Source organism: Danio rerio, chromosome 7 (genome assembly GCF_052040795.2).
Source record: "Danio rerio strain M-AB ecotype USA chromosome 7, GRCz13ab, whole genome shotgun sequence".
NCBI classification, from domain to species: Eukaryota; Metazoa; Chordata; class Actinopteri; order Cypriniformes; family Danionidae; genus Danio; species Danio rerio.
In genome coordinates, this window is record NC_141027.1 from 43,675,239 (window position 1) to 43,693,594 (window position 18,356).

The 18,356-nt window shown below is 42.9% G+C and overlaps 13 non-coding genes across 13 annotated transcripts; all 13 read left to right on the plus strand.

The window, feature by feature from the left end:
- The first annotated feature begins 97 nt into the window (after positions 1–97).
- On the plus strand, positions 98–169 carry trnaw-cca (transfer RNA tryptophan (anticodon CCA)). The gene has a single exon. It is a non-coding gene; the product is annotated as a tRNA-Trp (tRNA).
- Positions 170–1,100: 931 nt separating this feature from the next.
- On the plus strand, positions 1,101–1,172 carry trnaw-cca (transfer RNA tryptophan (anticodon CCA)). The gene has a single exon. It is a non-coding gene; the product is annotated as a tRNA-Trp (tRNA).
- A 920-nt stretch (positions 1,173–2,092) lies between these two features.
- trnaw-cca (transfer RNA tryptophan (anticodon CCA)) lies at positions 2,093–2,164 on the plus strand. The gene has a single exon. It is a non-coding gene; the product is annotated as a tRNA-Trp (tRNA).
- Positions 2,165–4,378: 2,214 nt separating this feature from the next.
- trnaw-cca (transfer RNA tryptophan (anticodon CCA)) lies at positions 4,379–4,450 on the plus strand. The gene has a single exon. It is a non-coding gene; the product is annotated as a tRNA-Trp (tRNA).
- A 3,325-nt stretch (positions 4,451–7,775) lies between these two features.
- On the plus strand, positions 7,776–7,847 carry trnaw-cca (transfer RNA tryptophan (anticodon CCA)). The gene has a single exon. It is a non-coding gene; the product is annotated as a tRNA-Trp (tRNA).
- A 931-nt stretch (positions 7,848–8,778) lies between these two features.
- On the plus strand, positions 8,779–8,850 carry trnaw-cca (transfer RNA tryptophan (anticodon CCA)). Its single transcript has one exon. It is a non-coding gene; the product is annotated as a tRNA-Trp (tRNA).
- Positions 8,851–9,781: 931 nt separating this feature from the next.
- On the plus strand, positions 9,782–9,853 carry trnaw-cca (transfer RNA tryptophan (anticodon CCA)). Its single transcript has one exon. It is a non-coding gene; the product is annotated as a tRNA-Trp (tRNA).
- A 2,240-nt stretch (positions 9,854–12,093) lies between these two features.
- trnaw-cca (transfer RNA tryptophan (anticodon CCA)) lies at positions 12,094–12,165 on the plus strand. Its single transcript has one exon. It is a non-coding gene; the product is annotated as a tRNA-Trp (tRNA).
- Positions 12,166–13,094: 929 nt separating this feature from the next.
- On the plus strand, positions 13,095–13,166 carry trnaw-cca (transfer RNA tryptophan (anticodon CCA)). The gene has a single exon. It is a non-coding gene; the product is annotated as a tRNA-Trp (tRNA).
- Positions 13,167–13,635: 469 nt separating this feature from the next.
- trnaw-cca (transfer RNA tryptophan (anticodon CCA)) lies at positions 13,636–13,707 on the plus strand. Its single transcript has one exon. It is a non-coding gene; the product is annotated as a tRNA-Trp (tRNA).
- A 929-nt stretch (positions 13,708–14,636) lies between these two features.
- Positions 14,637–14,708, plus strand: trnaw-cca (transfer RNA tryptophan (anticodon CCA)). The gene has a single exon. It is a non-coding gene; the product is annotated as a tRNA-Trp (tRNA).
- A 929-nt stretch (positions 14,709–15,637) lies between these two features.
- On the plus strand, positions 15,638–15,709 carry trnas-acu (transfer RNA serine (anticodon ACU)). The gene has a single exon. It is a non-coding gene; the product is annotated as a tRNA-Ser (tRNA).
- Positions 15,710–17,933: 2,224 nt separating this feature from the next.
- trnaw-cca (transfer RNA tryptophan (anticodon CCA)) lies at positions 17,934–18,005 on the plus strand. The gene has a single exon. It is a non-coding gene; the product is annotated as a tRNA-Trp (tRNA).
- Positions 18,006–18,356: the final 351 nt, after the last annotated feature.

Genomic DNA, 18,356 nt, shown 5'->3' on the forward strand with positions numbered 1-18,356 from the left:
CTGTGATAAGGACCTCATGGTGCAGCGGTAGTCGATTTCCTAGCTTTGTGCTCAGTTTATGCTTGTGTCTAGCTTATTGTTGGGCACATTCACACAGGACCTTGTGGCGCAACGGTAGCGCGTCTGACTCCAGATCAGAAGGTTGTGTGTTCAAGTCACGTCAGGGTCACAGGTGCTAAGCTTGGCCTGATTTATGAAGTAGTGGAAGGCACCATCTAGGAGTGCTTATGTTCAGCAACATCTAAGTCAGATTCCAAGTCTTGTGCTTACTTTATGCTTATGTCTGGTTTGTCAATGAGGACAGTGGACAGGACCTCATGGGACATAAAAGTAGCGTGTCTGACTCCACATCTCAACGTTGCGTGTTTACGTCACCCCAGGGTCACAAGGATTGACTTTAGCAATTGTTTGCAAAGTTATGGGAGGCACCTTTTAGCTATGCTCACGTTCAGACACTTTTAAGTCAAATTCCAAGCCTTGCGCTCAGGTTATGCTCCCTGTCTAGCTTGACAACGAGGACTCTGATGAGGACTCTGTGGTGTAGCTGTTTTGCGTCTGTCCCCCATTCAAAAGGTTGCATGTTTAAACCTTGACGAGATCACGGACGTTGAGTTCATCAGTTTATTTTTAAAGTTGTGGAAGGCAAAGTTTACGAGTGCTCAGTTTTAGCCACTGCTAAGACAAATTTCCGTTTTTGTTCTCAATTTATGTTTGTGGCTTGTTTGTCGACAGCGGCTGTGAGCTGGGACCTTTTGCGCAATGGTAGCGCATCTGACTCCAGATCAGAAGGTTGTGTTCATCAACTTCTAGTAGCTCAGTGGTTCATAACTCACCTTTCATGCTAGAGGCCCTCGTGGAACAAAACAATTGGCGCGTCTGTCTCCAGATCCAAAGGTTGAGTATAGCAGTGGTTTGTAAAAGCGTGGAAGGCCCCTTTCAGGTGTGCTTGAATTCAGCCACCTTCACGTCAAACTTATGCTTGTGTCTAGCTTGCCTTTGAGGACTGTGATAAGGACCTCATGGTGCAGCGGTAGTGGATTTCCTAGCTTTGTGCTCAGTTTATGCTTGTGTCTAGCTTATTGTTGGGCACATTCACACAGGACCTTGTGGCGCAACGGTAGCGCGTCTGACTCCAGATCAGAAGGATGCGTGTTCAAATCACGTCAGGGTCACAGGTGCTAAGCTTGGCCTGATTTATGAAGTAGTGGAAGGCACCATCTAGGAGTGCTTATGTTCAGCAACATCTAAGTCAGATTCCAAGTCTTGTGCTTACTTTATGCTTATGTCTGGTTTGTCAATGAGGACAGTGGACAGGACCTCATGGGACATAAAAGTAGCGTGTCTGACTCCACATCTCAACGTTGCGTGTTTACGTCACCCCAGGGTCACAAGGATTGACTTTAGCAATTGTTTGCAAAGTTATGGGAGGCACCTTTTAGCTATGCTCACGTTCAGACACTTTTAAGTCAAACTCCAAGCCTTGCGCTCAGGTTATGCTCCCTGTCTAGCTTGACAACGAGGACTCTGATAAGGACTCTGTGGTGTAGCTGTTTTGCGTCTGTCCCCCATTCAAAAGGTTGCATGTTTAAACCTTGACGAGATCACGGACGTTGAGTTCATCAGTTTATTTTTTAAGTTGTGGAACGCAAAGTTTACGAGTGCTCAGTTTTAGCCACTGCTAAGACAAATTTCCGTTTTTGTTCTCAATTTATGTTTGTGGCTTGTTTGTCGACAGCGGCTGTGAGCTGGGACCTTTTGCGCAATGGTAGCGCATCTGACTCCAGATCAGAAGGTTGTGTTCATCAACTTCTAGTAGCTCAGTGGTTAATCACTCACCTTTCATGCCAGAGGCCCTCGTGAAACAAAACAATTGGCGCGTCTGTCTCCAGATCCAAAGGTTGAGTATAGCAGTGGTTTGTAAAAACGTGGAAGGCCCCTTTCAGGTGTGCTTGAATTCAGCCACCTTCACGTCAAACTTATGCTTGTCTTTGAGGACTGTGATAAGGACCTCATGGTGCAGCGGTAGTCGATTTCCTAGCTTTGTGCTCAGTTTATGCTTGTGTCTAGCTTATTGTTGGGCACATTCACACAGGACCTTGTGGCGCAACGGTAGCGCGTCTGACTCCAGATCAGAAGGTTGCGTGTTCAAATCACGTCAGGGTCACAGGTGCCAAGCTTGGCCTGATTTATGAAGTAGTGGAAGGCACCATCTAGGAGTGCTTATGTTCAGCAACATCTAAGTCAGATTCCAAGTCTTGTGCTTACTTTATGCTTATGTCTGGTTTGTCAATGAGGACAGTGGACAGGACCTCATGGGACATAAAAGTAGCGTGTCTGACTCCACATCTCAACGTTGCGTGTTTACGTCACCCCAGGGTCACAAGGATTGACTTTAGCAATTGTTTGCAAAGTTATGGGAGGCACCTTTTAGCTATGCTCACGTTCAGACACTTTTAAGTCAAACTCCAAGCCTTGCGCTCAGGTTATGCTCCCTGTCTAGCTTGACAACGAGGACTCTGATAAGGGCTCTGTGGTGTAGCTGTTTTGCGTCTGTCCCCCATTCAAAAGGTTGCATGTTTAAACCTTGACGAGATCACGGACGTTGAGTTCATCAGTTTATTTTTAAAGTTGTGGAAGGCAAAGTTTACGAGTGCTCAGTTTTAGCCACTGCTAAGACAAATTTCCGTTTTTGTTCTCAATTTATGTTTGTGGCTTGTTTGTCGACAGCGGCTGTGAGCTGGGACCTTTTGCGCAATGGTAGCGCATCTGACTCCAGATCAGAAGGTTGTGTGTTCAAATCACGTCAGGTTCAGAGATTTAAGGCTTGACTGTCTTTAAGGTTGTGGAAGGCGCCTTTTTGGAGTGCTTGTGTAAAAGTAGTGGAAGGCACCATCTAGGAGTGCTTACGTTCAGCAACATCTAAATCAGATTCCAAGCCTTATGCTTGTGTCTGTTTTGTCGATGAGAACAGTGGACAGGACAATTGTTTGTAAACATGTGCATGGCACATCTAGGAGTGCTTGCTTTCAGCTGTTTTAAGTCAAATTCCCAGCCCTGTGCTTACTATACGCTCGAGTCTTGCTTGTTGATGGGAAAGGTGGACAGGAGCTCGTGGGACAAAACAATTGCCGCCTCTGTCTCCAGATCCGAAGGTCGTAAGTTCAAATGAGGTGCCAAAGGTTGAGATTAGCAGAGGTTTGTAAAAACGTGGAAGGCCCCTTTCAGGTGTGCTTGAATTCAGCCACCTTCAAGTCAAACTGCAAGCCTTGAGCTCTGTTTATGCTTGTGTCTAGCTTGCCGTTGAGGACTGTGATAAGGACCTCATGGTTTTTGGCAAAAATTTGCGGATATCTGCAGAATTATTTTGGGAGTATCCAGCGGAGTATCATAACCTACACTTTAATATATTACATAAAAAGTAATAAATTACTGAATAAAAACTGAATAAATTCAGATTTACACATTTACTCCAGTAAATAAACAAAATTTATAATGGGCTAAAAATCTGCACAAATCTGCTAAATTCTGCAGAAAATCTGCGGAATTCTGTGCGCGCAGATTCCGTGTGGCCCTAATCATGTGTGTTATTGTATAGTGTTTTATGGTGGTGTATCTTTTAGTTATAAGGATTCATCATCTTCCAATAGCGCAAGGGTTAATCACTCACCTTTCACGCCGGTGACCCGGGTTCTATCCTAGAGTGAATCAAGTGTGTATCTCTATAGAATGTATGTTTATAAAATGTATCATGTGAATTAGTATGGAATGTATTGTGTGTGTATTTGTATACAATATAACATTTGTATTTGTATAATGTACAGTATATATATATAATGTATTGTCTGTGTTTCTGTAGATGTTTAAAATGGATTGTGTATATGTGTATAGAATATATCGTATATATACAGAATGTATTGTGTGTGTGTTTCTGTATATGTATAGAATGTATTGTGTGTGTATTTGTACAGAATATATGTATCGTGTGAGTACATGTATAGAAAGTATAGTGTTTGTATAGAAAGTATCGTGTGTATAGAATGTATCATATGTGTTTCTGTATGGTGTTATAAAGGTTCATCAACTTCTAGTAGCTCAGTGGTTAATCAGTCACCTTTCATGCCAGAGGCCCTCGTGGAACAAAACAATTGGCGCGTCTGTCTCCAGATCCAAAGGTTGAGTATAGCAGTGGTTTGTAAAAACGTGGAAGGCCCCTTTCAGGTGTGCTTGAATTCAGCCACCTTCACGTCAAACTTATGCTTGTGTCTAGCTTGCCTTTGAGGACTGTGATAAGGACCTCATGGTGCAGCGGTAGTCGATTTCCTAGCTTTGTGCTCAGTTTATGCTTGTGTCTAGCTTATTGTTGGGCACATTCACACAGAACCTTGTGGCGCAACGGTAGCGCGTCTGACTCCAGATCAGAAGGTTGCGTGTTCAAATCACGTCAGGGTCACAGGTGCTAAGCTTGGCCTGATTTATGAAGTAGTGGAAGGCACCATCTAGGAGTGCTTATGTTCAGCAACATCTAAGTCAGATTCCAGGGGTCCGTTCTTCGTACCTCGCTTAAATGATCTAAGATGATTTGCCAGATCCTGGATCTTTTAATCTTGATAACTGATCTCTCGCTAATTTGGTTCTTCAAACAAGTTCGCGAATCAGATTAGAATGTCTGGATGAACTGATCTGAGATCGCTGCGTTTGTTGTTAAGGACAGATCTATCGATCCTCGAAATCATGATCAGCAATGCAACGATTGGCTGACGGCACAGCAGCGTAATGACATCATCTGATTAATATTCAATTATCCATGTGAGCAAAATTACATCAAATTAGCAGTAAACGGCTTGTTAAATATGACACGCAGTAACTTCACATTTGTTGTGAGCTGCAGGCTTTACACGTTATGTGTCAAGACAAGAGTATTCATCATGTATTTCAATGCAAATCAATGTATTTATTTCTTAATTTAGAAAAGATTTTCTTTATTATAGTAGCCGTTTTTTAAATCGGTGTAAAGAATAACTGGTTGTTTCCAAAAGCATTTTGATATTGGTAAAGGCGTCTGCAACTTTTGTGAAGCATCACTGGCATATTAACTGTCAAAACATGTTTATGACTGCATAAATGTATTATTGCTTTTAAAAAAGTCACATATAGTGCATTTCTATTATACACAATTTGTACTAAAGCGATCTAAAAAGTTCATATCAATAAGTTTTCTCTTTGCACCACCAGGTGGCAGTCTTTGTATTTCATTTCGAGGGTGCAGATTGCATACGTTTTATTAATATGTATAACTTTATTTATTTTATTTATTACTATAACTTTTATATATATAGTTAAAAAATATTTACTATTTTCCCAAGTGTATATAACTACTACTGTAAGAAAATATCAGAACTCGGTACATACTTTCTGTATTATCTTTGCTTGAACTGAGCCGATCTAATCCTGTTTATATGATTTGAACCTGCTCCCGATCAGGTTTGACCTAGCAGATCTGTTGCCATGACAACAACTCTCGGATCAGCTTTGAAGAACGAAACGATCCTGGATCGTGTCAAATCGTCAATATCCAAATCCAGCTAACTGAGTAATCCACGTACGAAGAACGGACCCCAAGTCTTGTGCTTACTTTATGCTTATGTCTGGTTTGTCAATGAGGACAGTGGACAGGACCTCATGGGACATAAAAGTAGCGTGTCTGACTCCACATCTCAACGTTGCGTGTTTACGTCACCCCAGGGTCACAAGGATTGACTTTAGCAATTGTTTGCAAAGTTATGGGAGGCACCTTTTAGCTATGCTCACGTTCAGACACTTTTAAGTCAAACTCCAAGCCTTGCGCTCAGGTTATGCTCCCTGTCTAGCTTGACAACGAGGACTCTGATAAGGACTCTGTGGTGTAGCTGTTTTGCGTCTGCCCCCCATTCAAAAGGTTGCATGTTTAAACCTTGACGAGATCACGGACGTTGAGTTCATCAGTTTATTTTTAAAGTTGTGGAAGGCAAAGTTTACGAGTGCTCAGTTTTAGCCACTGCTAAGACAAATTTCCGTTTTTGTTCTCAATTTATGTTTGTGGCTTGTTTGTCGACAGCGGCTGTGAGCTGGGACCTTTTGCGCAATGGTAGCGCATCTGACTCCAGATCAGAAGGTTGTGTGTTCAAATCACGTCAGGTTCAGAGATTTAAGGCTTGACTGTCTTTAAGGTTGTGGAAGGCGCCTTTTTGGAGTGCTTGTGTAAAAGTAGTGGAAGGCACCATCTAGGAGTGCTTACGTTCAGCAACATCTAAATCAGATTCCAAGCCTTATGCTTGTGTCTGTTTTGTCGATGAGAACAGTGGACAGGACAATTGTTTGTAAACATGTGCATGGCACATCTAGGAGTGCTTGCTTTCAGCTGTTTTAAGTCAAATTCCCAGCCCTGTGCTTACTATACGCTCGAGTCTTGCTTGTTGATGGGAAAGGTGGACAGGAGCTCGTGGGACAAAACAATTGCCGCCTCTGTCTCCAGATCCGAAGGTCGTAAGTTCAAATGAGGTGCCAAAGGTTGAGATTAGCAGAGGTTTGTAAAAACGTGGAAGGCCCCTTTCAGGTGTGCTTGAATTCAGCCACCTTCAAGTCAAACTGCAAGCCTTGAGCTCTGTTTATGCTTGTGTCTAGCTTGCCATTGAGGACTGTGATAAGGACCTCATGGTTTTTGGTAAAAATTTGCGGATATCTGCAGAATTATTTTAGGAGTATCCAGCGGAGTATCATAACCTACACTTTAATATATTACATAAAAAGTAATAAATTACTGAATAAAAACTGAATAAATTCAGATTTACACATTTACTCCAGTAAATAAACAAAATTTATAATGGGCTAAAAATCTGCACAAATCTGCTAAATTCTGCAGAAAATCTGCGGAATTCTGTGCGCGCAGATTCCGTGTGGCCCTAATCATGTGTGTTATTGTATAGTGTTTTATGGTGGTGTATCTTTTAGTTATAAGGATTCATCATCTTCCAATAGCGCAAGGGTTAATCACTCACCTTTCATGCCGGTGACCCGGGTTCTATCCTAGAGTGAATCAAGTGTGTATCTCTATAGAATGTATGTTTATAAAATGTATCATGTGAATTAGTATGGAATGTATTGTGTGTGTATTTGTATACAATATAACATTTGTATTTGTATAATGTATAGTATATATATATATATATAATGTATTGTCTGTGTTTCTGTAGATGTTTAAAATGGATTGTGTATATGTGTAGAATGTATCGTGTGTACATGTATAGAATATATCGTGTATATATACAGAATGTATTGTGTGTGTGTTTCTGTATATGTATAGAATGTATTGTGTGTGTATTTGTACAGAATATATGTATCGTGTGAGTACATGTATAGAAAGTATAGTGTTTGTATAGAAAGTATCGTGTGTATAGAATGTATCATATGTGTTTCTGTATGGTGTTATAAAGGTTCATCAACTTCTAGTAGCTCAGTGGTTAATCAGTCACCTTTCATGCCAGAGGCCTTCGTGGAACAAAACAATTGGCGCGTCTGTCTCCAGATCCAAAGGTTGAGTATAGCAGTGGTTTGTAAAAACGTGGAAGGCCCCTTTCAGGTGTGCTTGAATTCAGCCACCTTCACGTCAAACTTATGCTTGTGTCTAGCTTGCCTTTGAGGACTGTGATAAGGACCTCATGGTGCAGCGGTAGTCGATTTCCTAGCTTTGTGCTCAGTTTATGCTTGTGTCTAGCTTATTGTCGGGCACATTCACACAGGACCTTGTGGCGCAACGGTAGCGCGTCTGACTCCAGATCAGAAGGTTGCGTGTTCAAATCACGTCAGGGTCACAGGTGCTAAGCTTGGCCTGATTTATGAAGTAGTGGAAGGCACCATCTAGGAGTGCTTATGTTCAGCAACATCTAAGTCAGATTCCAAGTCTTGTGCTTACTTTATGCTTATGTCTGGTTTGTCAATGAGGACAGTGGACAGGACCTCATGGGACATAAAAGTAGCGTGTCTGACTCCACATCTCAACGTTGCGTGTTTACGTTACCCCAGGGTCACAAGGATTGATTTTAGCAATTGTTTGCAAAGTTATGGGAGGCACCTTTTAGCTATGCTCACATTCAGACACTTTTAAGTCAAATTCCAAGCCTTGCGCTCAGGTTATGCTCCCTGTCTAGCTTGACAACGAGGACTCTGATAAGGACTCTGTGGTGTAGCTGTTTTGCGTCTGTCCCCCATTCAAAAGGTTGCATGTTTAAACCTTGACGAGATCACGGACGTTGAGTTCATCAGTTTATTTTTAAAGTTGTGGAAGGCAAAGTTTACGAGTGCTCAGTTTTAGCCACTGCTAAGACAAATTTCCGTTTTTGTTCTCAATTTATGTTTGTGGCTTGTTTGTCGACAGCGGCTGTGAGCTGGGACCTTTTGCGCAATGGTAGCGCATCTGACTCCAGATCAGAAGGTTGTGTTCATCAACTTCTAGTAGCTCAGTGGTTAATCACTCACCTTTCATGCCAGAGGCCCTCGTGAAACAAAACAATTGGCGCGTCTGTCTCCAGATCCAAAGGTTGAGTATAGCAGTGGTTTGTAAAAACGTGGAAGGCCCCTTTCAGGTGTGCTTGAATTCAGCCACCTTCACGTCAAACTTATGCTTGTGTCTAGCTTGCCTTTGAGGACTGTGATAAGGACCTCATGGTGCAGCGGTAGTCGATTTCCTAGCTTTGTGCTCAGTTTATGCTTGTGTCTAGCTTATTGTTGGGCACATTCACACAGGACCTTGTGGCGCAACGGTAGCGCGTCTGACTCCAGATCAGAAGGTTGCGTGTTCAAATCACGTCAGGGTCACAGGTGCTAAGCTTGGCCTGATTTATGAAGTAGTGGAAGGCACCATCTAGGAGTGCTTATGTTCAGCAACATCTAAGTCAGATTCCAAGTCTTGTGCTTACTTTATGCTTATGTCTGGTTTGTCAATGAGGACAGTGGACAGGACCTCATGGGACATAAAAGTAGCGTGTCTGACTCCACATCTCAACGTTGCGTGTTTACGTCACCCCAGGGTCACAAGGATTGACTTTAGCATTTGTTTGCAAAGTTATGGGAGGCACCTTTTAGCTATGCTCACGTTCAGACACTTTTAAGTCAAATTCCAAGCCTTGCGCTCAGGTTATGCTCCCTGTCTAGCTTGACAACGAGGACTCTGATAAGGACTCTGTGGTGTAGCTGTTTTGCGTCTGTCCCCCATTCAAAAGGTTGCATGTTTAAACCTTGACGAGATCACGGACGTTGAGTTCATCAGTTTATTTTTAAAGTTGTGGAAGGCAAAGTTTACGAGTGCTCAGTTTTAGCCACTGCTAAGACAAATTTCCGTTTTTGTTCTCAATTTATGTTTGTGGCTTGTTTGTCGACAGCGGCTGTGAGCTGGGACCTTTTGCGCAATGGTAGCGCATCTGACTCCAGATCAGAAGGTTGTGTTCATCAACTTCTAGTAGCTCAGTGGTTAATCACTCACCTTTCATGCCAGAGGCCCTCGTGAAACAAAACAATTGGCGCGTCTGTCTCCAGATCCAAAGGTTGAGTATAGCAGTGGTTTGTAAAAACGTGGAAGGCCCCTTTCAGGTGTGCTTGAATTCAGCCACCTTCACGTCAAACTTATGCTTGTGTCTAGCTTGCCATTGAGGACTGTGATAAGGACCTCATGGTGCAGCGGTAGTCGATATCCCAGCTTTGTGCTCAGTTTATGCTTGTGTCTAGCTTGTTGTTGGGGACATTCACACAGGACCTTGTGGCGCAACGGTAGGGCGTCTGACTCCAGATCAGAAGGTTGCGTGTTCAAATCACGTCAGGGTCACAGGTGCTAAGCTTGGCCTGATTTATGAAGTAGTGGAAGGCACCATCTAGGAGTGCTTATGTTCAGCAACATCTAAGTCAGATTCCAAGTCTTGTGCTTACTTTATGCTTATGTCTGGTTTGTCAATGAGGACAGTGGACAGGACCTCATGGGACATAAAAGTAGCGTGTCTGACTCCACATCTCAACGTTGCGTGTTTACGTCACCCCAGGGTCACAAGGATTGACTTTAGCAATTGTTTGCAAAGTTATGGGAGGCACCTTTTAGCTATGCTCACGTTCAGACATTTTTAAGTCAAACTCCAAGCCTTGCGCTCAGGTTATGCTCCCTGTCTAGCTTGACAACGAGGACTCTGATAAGGACTCTGTGGTGTAGCTGTTTTGCGTCTGTCCCCCATTCAAAAGGTTGCATGTTTAAACCTTGACGAGATCACGGACGTTGAGTTCATCAGTTTATTTTTAAAGTTGTGGAACGCAAAGTTTACGAGTGCTCAGTTTTAGCCACTGCTAAGACAAATTTCCGTTTTTGTTCTCAATTTATGTTTGTGGCTTGTTTGTCGACAGCGGCTGTGAGCTGGGACCTTTTGCGCAATGGTAGCGCATCTGACTCCAGATCAGAAGGTTGTGTGTTCAAATCACGTCAGGTTCAGAGATTTAAGGCTTGACTGTCTTTAAGGTTGTGGAAGGCGCCTTTTTGGAGTGCTTGTGTAAAAGTAGTGGAAGGCACCATCTAGGAGTGCTTACGTTCAGCAACATCTAAATCAGATTCCAAGCCTTATGCTTGTGTCTGTTTTGTCGATGAGAACAGTGGACAGGACAATTGTTTGTAAACATGTGCATGGCACATCTAGGAGTGCTTGCTTTCAGCTGTTTTGAGTCAAATTCCCAGCCCTGTGCTTACTATACGCTCGAGTCTTGCTTGTTGATGGGAAAGGTGGACAGGAGCTCGTGGGACAAAACAATTGCCGCCTCTGTCTCCAGATCCGAAGGTCGTAAGTTCAAATGAGGTGCCAAAGGTTGAGATTAGCAGAGGTTTGTAAAAACGTGGAAGGCCCCTTTCAGGTGTGCTTGAATTCAGCCACCTTCAAGTCAAACTGCAAGCCTTGAGCTCTGTTTATGCTTGTGTCTAGCTTGCCGTTGAGGACTGTGATAAGGACCTCATGGTTTTTGGTAAAAATTTGCGGATATCTGCAGAATTATTTTGGGAGTATCCAGCGGAGTATCATAACCTACACTTTAATATATTACATAAAAAGTAATAAATTACTGAATAAAAACTGAATAAATTCAGATTTACACATTTACTCTAGTAAATAAACAAAATTTATAATGGGCTAAAAATCTGCACAAATCTGCTAAATTCTGCAGAAAATCTGCGGAATTCTGTCCGCGCAGATTCCGTGTGGGCCTAATCATGTGTGTTGTTGTATAGTGTTTTATGGTGGTGTATCTTTTAGTTATAAGGATTCATCACCTTCCAATAGCGCAAGGGTTAATCACTCACCTTTCACGCCGGTGACCCGGGTTCTATCCTAGAGTGAATCAAGTGTGTATCTCTATAGAATGTATGTTTATAAAATGTATCATGTGAATTAGTATGGAATGTATTGTGTGTGTATTTGTATACAATATAACATTTGTATTTGTATAATGTATAGTATATATATATATATAATGTATTGTCTGTGTTTCTGTAGATGTTTAAAATGGATTGTGTATATGTGTAGAATGTATCGTGTGTACATGTATAGAATATATCGTATATATACAGAATGTATTGTGTGTGTGTTTCTGTATATGTATAGAATGTATTGTGTGTGTATTTGTACAGAATATATGTATCGTGTGAGTACATGTATAGAATGTATAGTGTTTGTATAGAAAGTATCGTGTGTATAGAATGTATCATATGTGTTTCTGTATGGTGTTATAAAGGTTCATCAACTTCTAGTAGCTCAGTGGTTAATCACTCACCTTTCATGCCAGAGGCCCTTGTGGAACAAAACAATTGGCGCGTCTGTCTCCAGATCCAAAGGTTGAGTATAGCAGTGGTTTGTAAAAACGTGGAAGGCCCCTTTCAGGTGTGCTTGAATTCAGCCACCTTTACGTCAAACTTATGCTTGTGTCTAGCTTGCCTTTGAGGACTGTGATAAGGACCTCATGGTGCAGCGGTAGTCGATTTCCTAGCTTTGTGCTCAGTTTATGCTTGTGTCTAGCTTATTGTTGGGCACATTCACACAGGACCTTGTGGCGCAACGGTAGCGCGTCTGACTCCAGATCAGAAGGTTGCGTGTTCAAATCATGTCTGGGTCACAGGTGCTAAGCTTGGCCTGATTTATGAAGTAGTGGAAGGCACCATCTAGGAGTGCTTATGTTCAGCAACATCTAAGTCAGATTCCAAGTCTTGTCCTTACTTTATGCTTATGTCTGGTTTGTCAATGAGGACAGTGGACAGGACCTCATGGGACATAAAAGTAGCGTGTCTGACTCCACATCTCAACGTTGCGTGTTTACGTCACCCCAGGGTCACAAGGATTGACTTTAGCAATTGTTTGCAAAGTTATGGGAGGCACCTTTTAGCTATGCTCACGTTCAGACACTTTTAAGTCAAATTCCAAGCCTTGCGCTCAGGTTATGCTCCCTGTCTAGCTTGACAACGAGGTCTCTGATAAGGACTCTGTGGTGTAGCTGTTTTGCGTCTGTCCCCCATTCAAAAGGTTGCATGTTTAAACCTTGCCGAGATCACGGACGTTGAGTTCATCAGTTTTTTTTTAAAGTTGTGGAAGGCAAAGTTTACGAGTGCTCAGTTTTAGCCACTGCTAAGACAAATTTCCGTTTTTGTTCATTTTATGTTTCTGGCTTGTTTGTCGACAGCGGCTGTGAGCTGGGACCTTTTGCGCAATGGTAGCGCATCTGACTCCAGATCAGAAGGTTGTGTTCATCAACTTCTAGTAGCTCAGTGGTTAATCAGTCACCTTTCATGCCAGAGGCCCTCGTGGAACAAAACAATTGGCGCGTCTGTCTCCAGATCCAAAGGTTGAGTATAGCAGTGGTTTGTAAAAACGTGGAAGGCCCCTTTCAGGTGTGCTTGAATTCAGCCACCTTCACGTCAAACTTATGCTTGTGTCTAGCTTGCCATTGAGGACTGTGATAAGGACCTCATGGTGCAGCGGTAGTGGATTTCCTAGCTTTGTGCTCAGTTTATGCTTGTGTCTAGCTTATTGTTGGGCACATTCACACAGGACCTTGTGGCGCAACGGTAGCGCGTCTGACTCCAGATCAGAAGGTTGCGTGTTCAAATCACGTCAGGGTCACAGGTGCTAGGCTTGGCCTGATTTATGAAGTAGTGGAAGGCACCATCTAGGAGTGCTTATGTTCAGCAACATCTAAGTCAGATTCCAAGTCTTGTGCTTACTTTATGCTTATGTCTGGTTTGTCAATGAGGACAGTGGACAGGACCTCATGGGACATAAAAGTAGCGTGTCTGACTCCACATCTCAACGTTGCGTGTTTACGTCACCCCAGGGTCACAAGGATTGACTTTAGCAATTGTTTGCAAAGTTATGGGAGGCACCTTTTAGCTATGCTCACGTTCAGACACTTTTAAGTCAAATTCATTTCAGGTGTGCTTGAATTCAGCCACCTTTACGTCAAACTTATGCTTGTGTCTAGCTTGCCTTTGAGGACTGTGATAAGGACCTCATGGTGCAGCGGTAGTCGATTTCCTAGCTTTGTGCTCAGTTTATGCTTGTGTCTAGCTTATTGTTGGGCACATTCACACAGGACCTTGTGGCGCAACGGTAGCGCGTCTGACTCCAGATCAGAAGGTTGCGTGTTCAAATCATGTCAGGGTCACAGGTGCTAAGCTTGGCCTGATTTATGAAGTAGTGGAAGGCACCATCTAGGAGTGCTTATGTTCAGCAACATCTAAGTCAGATTCCAAGTCTTGTCCTTACTTTATGCTTATGTCTGGTTTGTCAATGAGGACAGTGGACAGGACCTCATGGGACATAAAAGTAGCGTGTCTGACTCCACATCTCAACGTTGCGTGTTTACGTCACCCCAGGGTCACAAGGATTGACTTTAGCAATTGTTTGCAAAGTTATGGGAGGCACCTTTTAGCTATGCTCACGTTCAGACACTTTTAAGTCAAATTCCAAGCCTTGCGCTCAGGTTATGCTCCCTGTCTAGCTTGACAACGAGGTCTCTGATAAGGACTCTGTGGTGTAGCTGTTTTGCGTCTGTCCCCCATTCAAAAGGTTGCATGTTTAAACCTTGCCGAGATCACGGACGTTGAGTTCATCAGTTTTTTTTTAAAGTTGTGGAAGGCAAAGTTTACGAGTGCTCAGTTTTAGCCACTGCTAAGACAAATTTCCGTTTTTGTTCATTTTATGTTTCTGGCTTGTTTGTCGACAGCGGCTGTGAGCTGGGACCTTTTGCGCAATGGTAGCGCATCTGACTCCAGATCAGAAGGTTGTGTTCATCAACTTCTAGTAGCTCAGTGGTTAATCAGTCACCTTTCATGCCAGAGGCCCTCGTGGAACAAAACAATTGGTGCGTCTGTCTCCAGATCCAAAGGTTGAGTATAGCAGTGGTTTGTAAAAACGTGGAAGGCCCCTTTCAGGTGTGCTTGAATTCAGCCACCTTCACGTCAAACTTATGCTTGTGTCTAGCTTGCCATTGAGGACTGTGATAAGGACCTCATGGTGCAGCGGTAGTGGATTTCCTAGCTTTGTGCTCAGTTTATGCTTGTGTCTAGCTTATTGTTGGGCACATTCACACAGGACCTTGTGGCGCAACGGTAGCGCGTCTGACTCCAGATCAGAAGGTTGCGTGTTCAAATCACGTCAGGGTCACAGGTGCTAGGCTTGGCCTGATTTATGAAGTAGTGGAAGGCACCATCTAGGAGTGCTTATGTTCAGCAACATCTAAGTCAGATTCCAAGTCTTGTGCTTACTTTATGCTTATGTCTGGTTTGTCAATGAGGACAGTGGACAGGACCTCATGGGACATAAAAGTAGCGTGTCTGACTCCACATCTCAACGTTGCGTGTTTACGTCACCCCAGGGTCACAAGGATTGACTTTAGCAATTGTTTGCAAAGTTATGGGAGGCACCTTTTAGCTATGCTCACGTTCAGACACTTTTAAGTCAAATTCCAAGCCTTGCGCTCAGGTTATGCTCCCTGTCTAGCTTGACAACGAGGTCTCTGATAAGGACTCTGTGGTGTAGCTGTTTTGCGTCTGTCCCCCATTCAAAAGGTTGCATGTTTAAACCTTGCCGAGATCACGGACGTTGAGTTCATCAGTTTATTTTTAAAGTTGTGGAAGGCAAAGTTTACGAGTGCTCAGTTTTAGCCACTGCTAAGACAAATTTCCGTTTTTGTTCATTTTATGTTTCTGGCTTGTTTGTCGACAGCGGCTGTGAGCTGGGACCTTTTGCGCAATGGTAGCGCATCTGACTCCAGATCAGAAGGTTGTGTTCATCAACTTCTAGTAGCTCAGTGGTTAATCACTCACCTTTCATGCCAGAGGCCCTCGTGGAACAAAACAATTGGCGCGTCTGTCTCCAGATCCAAAGGTTGAGTATAGCAGTGGTTTGTAAAAACGTGGAAGGCCCCTTTCAGGTGTGCTTGAATTCAGCCACCTTCACGTCAAACTTATGCTTGTGTCTAGCTTGCCATTGAGGACTGTGATAAGGACCTCATGGTGCAGCGGTAGTGGATTTCCTAGCTTTGTGCTCAGTTTATGCTTGTGTCTAGCTTATTGTTGGGCACATTCACACAGGACCTTGTGGCGCAACGGTAGCGCGTCTGACTACTGATCAGAAGGTTGCGTGTTCAAATCACGTCAGGGTCACAGGTGCTAGGCTTGGCCTGATTTATGAAGTAGTGGAAGGCACCATCTAGGAGTGCTTATGTTCAGCAACATCTAAGTCAGATTCCAAGTCTTGTGCTTACTTTATGCTTATGTCTGGTTTGTCAATGAGGACAGTGGACAGGACCTCAAGGGACATAAAAGTAGCGTGTCTGACTCCACATCTCAACGTTGCGTGTTTACGTCACCCCAGGGTCACAAGGATTGACTTTAGCAATTGTTTGCAAAGTTATGGGAGGCATCTTTTAGCTATGCTCACGTTCAGACACTTTTAAGTCAAACTCCAAGCCTTGCGCTCAGGTTATGCTCCCTGTCTAGCTTGACAACGAGGACTCTGATAAGGACTCTGTGGTGTAGCTGTTTTGCGTCTGTCCTCCATTCAAAAGGTTGCATGTTTAAACCTTGACGAGATCACGGACGTTGAGTTCATCAGTTTATTTTTAAAGTTGTGGAAGGCAAAGTTTACGAGTGCTCAGTTTTAGCCACTGCTAAGACAAATTTTCGTTTTTGTTCTCAATTTATGTTTGTGGCTTGTTTGTCGACAGCGGCTGTGAGCTGGGACCTTTTGCGCAATGGTAGCGCATCTGACTCCAGATCAGAAGGTTGTGTGTTCAAATCACGTCAGGTTCAGAGATGTAAGGCTTGACTGTCTTTAAGGTTGTGGAAGGCGCCTTTTTGGAGTGCTTGTGTAAAAGTAGTGGAAGGCACCATCTAGGAGTGCTTACGTTCAGCAACATCTAAATCAGATTCCAAGCCTTATGCTTGTGTCTGTTTTGTCGATGAGAACAGTGGACAGGACAATTGTTTGTAAACATGTGCATGGCACATCTAGGAGTGCTTGCTTTCAGCCGTTTTAAGTCAAATTCCCAGCCCTGTGCTTACTATACGCTCGAGTCTTGCTTGTTGATGGGAAAGGTGGACAGGAGCTCGTGGGACAAAACAATTGCCGCCTCTGTCTCCAGATCCGAAGGTCGTAAGTTCAAATGAGGTGCCAAAGGTTGAGATTAGCAGAGGTTTGTAAAAACGTGGAAGGCCCCTTTCAGGTGTGCTTGAATTCAGCCACCTTCAAGTCAAACTGCAAGCCTTGAGCTCTGTTTATGCTTGTGTCTAGCTTGCCGTTGAGGACTGTGATAAGGACCTCATGGTTTTTGGTAAAAATTTGCGGATTTCTGCAGAATTATTTTGGGAGTATCCAGCGGAGTATCATAACTTACACTTTAATATATTACATAAAAAGTAATAAATTACTGAATAAAAACTGAATAAATTCAGATTTACACATTTACTCTAGTAAATAAACAAAATTTATAATGGGCTAAAAATCTGCACAAATCTGCTAAATTCTGCAGAAAATCTGCGGAATTCTGTGCGCGCAGATTCCGTGTGGGCCTAATCATGTGTGTTGTTGTATAGTGTTTTATGGTGGTGTATCTTTTAGTTATAAGGATTCATCACCTTCCAATAGCGCAAGGGTTAATCACTCACCTTTCACGCCGGTGACCCGGGTTCTATCCTAGAGTGAATCAAGTGTGTATCTCTATAGAATGTATGTTTATAAAATGTATCATGTGAATTAGTATGGAATGTATTGTGTGTGTATTTGTATACAATATAACATTTGTATTTGTATAATGTATAGTATATATATATATATATATAATGTATTGTCTGTGTTTCTGTAGATGTTTAAAATGGATTGTGTATATGTGTAGAATGTATCGTGTGTACATGTATAGAATATATCGTATATATACAGAATGTATTGTGTGTGTGTTTCTGTATATGTATAGAATGTATTGTGTGTGTATTTGTACAGAATATATGTATCGTGTGAGTACATGTATAGAATGTATAGTGTGTATAGAATGTATCATATGTGTTTCTGTATGGTGTTATAAAGGTTCATCAACTTCTAGTAGCTCAGTGGTTAATCACTCACCTTTCATGCCAGAGGCCCTTGTGGAACAAAACAATTGGCGCGTCTGTCTCCAGATCCAAAGGTTGAGTATAGCAGTGGTTTGTAAAAACGTGGAAGGCCCCTTTCAGGTGTGCTTGAATTCAGCCACCTTTACGTCAAACTTATGCTTGTGTCTAGCTTGCCTTTGAGGACTGTGATAAGGACCTCATGGTGCAGCGGTAGTCGATTTCCTAGCTTTGTGCTCAGTTTATGCTTGTGTCTAGCTTATTGTTGGGCACATTCACACAGGACCTTGTGGCGCAACGGTAGCGCGTCTGACTCCAGATCAGAAGGTTGCGTGTTCAAATCATGTCAGGGTCACAGGTGCTAAGCTTGGCCTGATTTATGAAGTAGTGGAAGGCACCATCTAGGAGTGCTTATGTTCAGCAACATCTAAGTCAGATTCCAAGTCTTGTGCTTACTTTATGCTTATGTCTGGTTTGTCAATGAGGACAGTGGACAGGACCTCATGGGACATAAAAGTAGCGTGTCTGACTCCACATCTCAACGTTGCGTGTTTACGTCACCCCAGGGTCACAAGGATTGACTTTAGCAATTGTTTGCAAAGTTATGGGAGGCACCTTTTAGCTATGCTCACGTTCAGACACTTTTAAGTCAAACTCCAAGCCTTGCGCTCAGGTTATGCTCCCTGTCTAGCTTGACAACGAGGTC